Source organism: Salvia hispanica, chromosome 4 (assembly GCF_029641045.1).
Source record: "Salvia hispanica isolate PSC_SH4W2 chromosome 4, Shi_PSC_v1, whole genome shotgun sequence".
NCBI classification, from domain to species: domain Eukaryota; kingdom Viridiplantae; phylum Streptophyta; class Magnoliopsida; order Lamiales; family Lamiaceae; genus Salvia; species Salvia hispanica.
Window position 1 is genome coordinate 14203830 of NC_142695.1, and position 3806 is coordinate 14207635.

The 3806-nt window shown below is 42.1% G+C and overlaps 1 pseudogene; it reads left to right on the forward strand.

The window, feature by feature from the left end:
• The first annotated feature begins 218 nt into the window (after positions 1–218).
• LOC148927304 (uncharacterized) lies at positions 219–1364 on the forward strand (annotated as a pseudogene).
• Positions 1365–3806: the final 2442 nt, after the last annotated feature.

Sequence of the window (3806 nt, forward strand, 5' to 3'; positions counted from 1 at the left end):
CCCTAAGAACCGCAGAGGAGCGAGCCAAATGGAAGGTTCTGGCCTGACAAGATTACAAGGTTGTGAGGCAACCTTGTCGGACACTTCTACATAATTTGGGCCTACTACAATGCTTTGATGAGCTATGTAACGTGGGGAAATTCACTGGGATCTTCACAAGGGAGATCGTTTCCTACCATCGCCTCACTCTTGAGTTCTTAACCACATTGGTGGTACAAATGCGGGGAAGGAGTATTGCAACCATACAGTTCCAGCTAAGGAACACGGAATACGAGCTATCCATGGAGGATCTAAAGGAGATATATGGGATCACAATGGATGATTTTGATATGCCGATGGAGTTCAAAAACAGCAGATTTTGGAACGACATCACCTTAGAGACCGAGGGGTTCAAGGCCGCCCGGGCCAAGAGCTCTATGATCCTGAACCCAGTTCTCTGATTAGTCCAAAAGGGTTGCAACAATCATCCCTTTGCACGTGCCGAAATAGGGAGTGTACAAAAAGATGAGCTATTTTTGCTATGGTGCCTTGTACACAAAAGGCCAATGAATATGGTTCACTATATTGTGAAGAACATAGAGCGAGTGTCAAAGAGGAGTATGAGGACTATTTGTTGCGGTGCTATGGTGGGCGCAATTGCGCACCACTTGGGTGTGAATACGAGGGGACTTGAGCAGGATATAGGGTCTAAGGTTATGGACATTGAAGCACTCCGGAGATCACATGATCTTGGAGTAGAAGGAGGCCAGGCCTTTTTCTTGCAAATGTTGAAGGATCACTTCCCTCTTCCGGACCCCATCAACACGTACATTAATGGGCCCGTGGAGAAGAGAAATTGGAAGATGAATTCCCCAATCCACCAAGTCATCGCAGCCCGATACCCGAATAGAAGATTTGTAGAAGTTGATCCGGATGAGTATGAAGAATTTGAACATGCGGTGTTTCCTGAGGCTCCCTAGGTCCCCAAGCACTTGATGATAGGGCAGGCGAACGAAGATGAAGATGAGGTTCACGAGGAACCCGATGAAGAGATGCCGCCACATGGTGATGAAGGAGCCGGGACAAGCGCTCAGAGGACAAGAAACCGCCAAGAGAGAGAAGAAGAGGACTACAACTCAATCAACAAGAGGATGGCACGTATGGAGCTTCGGCAGGAGGAACAGTGGGCCAGGAACGATGCACGGCTGACCAAGTATGAGGCAAGGTGGAACCAGTTCGAAGCTCAGAATGACGTGCGATGGAACCGGTATGAGGAGAACTGGAGTCAATTTACCGAGTTCAATACTGCGCAATGGGCCAACCTCAATGCCCGGTTCGATGAATTTCGCGGCCCTTGGCAGTATCCACCTCCGCCTCCACAGTGAAGGTCCATGGGAGATCCACTCTCTTTCAATCTTATCCTAGCTTTGCTTGGAATAAGTTTGGGGGTGTCTAGTGGATTCCCTCTTCTATCTCTCTCTCTCTCTCATACTCTCTATTTGATGATACCCCGCCTATACCCCTATTTTTTTTTATGCTATTTGATGATGATATGTGGGCATGTAATCTTAACTCATGATATTCTTTGAGTTTGGATTTTGGGGAGTGTTTCCTTGTTTCTGTGTTCCAATTGTTTTTGTGTTTATGTTTCTTTTTATGTATGTTTTTCTTGTTTTCTTAGTGTGTTTAATAATCTCCCTCGGGTAGAATGATAGTAGAGTGAGAGAAAGTGATGTTTGAACGAGTGTGAGGATTTGTTGGAGGAGTTGCTAATGATGATTTTGTGCAAAAAATTTCGAAAATTTTGTTGATATGGCTAAGTAACATGTAATTTTCATTTCAAATTGCCTAAAGTGAATCGCATGGTGCCTTGTCATTTGCCAAAATGACCTTGTGAGAATTAAGCCTATATTACCCCTAAATGTGTGTTTTATCTCAAGCATGTCATATGTTTCTAGAACTTGCTCGCGATCTCCTTGAGTCCACATAGTGGCTATAGAGATAAGGGAGGATGTTAGGCCATTTTTATTAGCCAAATCCTATTTTTACCCGTTATGTTAATAATCCTTGTTAGCCCACTTTGAGCCTATAAACCTTTTCTTTGACAAACCGAGGGGTTGGAATTTTCATGTGGGACTTTTGAAAAATCAAAGAGAAATGTGGAAGTGGTGTTGGCAAATGAAAAACAAGTTTGTTGAGTTAGAAAAGAAAAAGAAAAAAAATAGTGATGATACCATGCAAAGCATAGAGAAAAAGAAAAAAAAAGGGGGGGGAAAGAAAAGAAAAGAAAAATAAAAGCGAAAAATGGTGAGCAATTGACATTTGGTGAAAAAGAGTGCCTTGATGGTTGAAAAAGAGGTATCGAACAAAAGTGGAATGTTGGTAGATGAGAAGAGTCTAGGCAAAGCCTAGTACTAGCTAAGATTGGGGAAGAAAGTTGGTGAAGTTGAATATGTCATATCTTGGGGATTAAAGTCACTTTAGCCAAAAATTACCTCATCTATCCAAAGAGCCTACATTACAACCTATAGAAAAGACCTTTCGGACCTTAGATCTTTAATCACACCATACTGTAGTATAGGAGAGTGTAGATTTCGAGCAAGCATATGGTAAACTATGCATGATTTGATGATTTGAGAGTTATGTCATGAGCCTATACACTTTGAGAGTGAGTGAGATTTCTAAAATGCACATTGCATTTTCTCCTTATGAGGGCAAATTGGCAAGGTCGAGTACATGATAGTAGCTTGAAGCAATACTTTATAATGTTATACTTGTCTACGAGGCCATTGATACGTGTTGATTACTTTATTTCTACTGAGGCAATGATGACACTCCAACATCCTTACATGAGTTTGTCTTCTTATTTTCTTCTTCTTGTTTAGGGACAAACAAGTGTTTAAGTTTGGGGGAGTTGGAAAACCCATCGTTTAGGCTTTTCACCACATACACACTAATTAGGTGAGTTAATGGGTTTGTCGTAGTTTTGTGATGAAAACAGGTTGAAACGAGCCAAAGCTGATTTTTGAGGAGTTCTCCAGAAGAAAAACCCGACCGGGTGTTTCCCATTTCTCGGAAAACCCGGTCGGGTGTTTTGCAGAAGCTGTGCGGGCTCCAGAAGAAAAACCCGACCGGGTGTTTCCCATTTCTCGAAAAACCCGGTCGGATGTTTTGAAGAAATCGAGCTTCGGGAAGAAAATCCGGTCGGGTGTTTCGCCACTTACAAATCACCCGACCGGGTGTTTTGTATGCGTGCTCACTTAATCCTGATTTTCACTCCGAGTATAAAAGGGTTCTCACTCATTTTCGAACCCTAACTTCCCCCAGTGCAAAATTGAGAGAGAAATCGAGAGATTCAAGAAGATTGAAGGCAAGGAGGCTTCTATCTTCAAGATATTGAAGAAGAAGATTCTCCCCAACATCAAGTCCACCTTAGGGAGTTCTATTTTCCATTACTACTATGTTTTCCTTTGTTGGTTTTGTATTTTCTTTTGTTTTAGCTTCCACTATGAGTAGCTAAGTCTTTATTAGGGATATTGGTGAAGTTTGTATGGAATCCATGGGTTAAACCTTGATTTATGCTTATCTAACTCTTTTGTGGTGGTTTTGTTGGTTATTGGGCTTTTTCATTATCTAATTGCTTAGCTAAAATTGGATGTCTTGTTCTAATCATTTTCATTGAGAGATGCTTGGTTAGATTGTTAAATAATCAACAACTCCATGCGTTTTATGTTATCGAGAGATGCATAGCTAGAGAGAGGGCTTGGGTCCGTAGGTTTTAGGAGTCGGTCTTGAAGTGTAGGGAGGAGACTCCGACATTAGAGGCC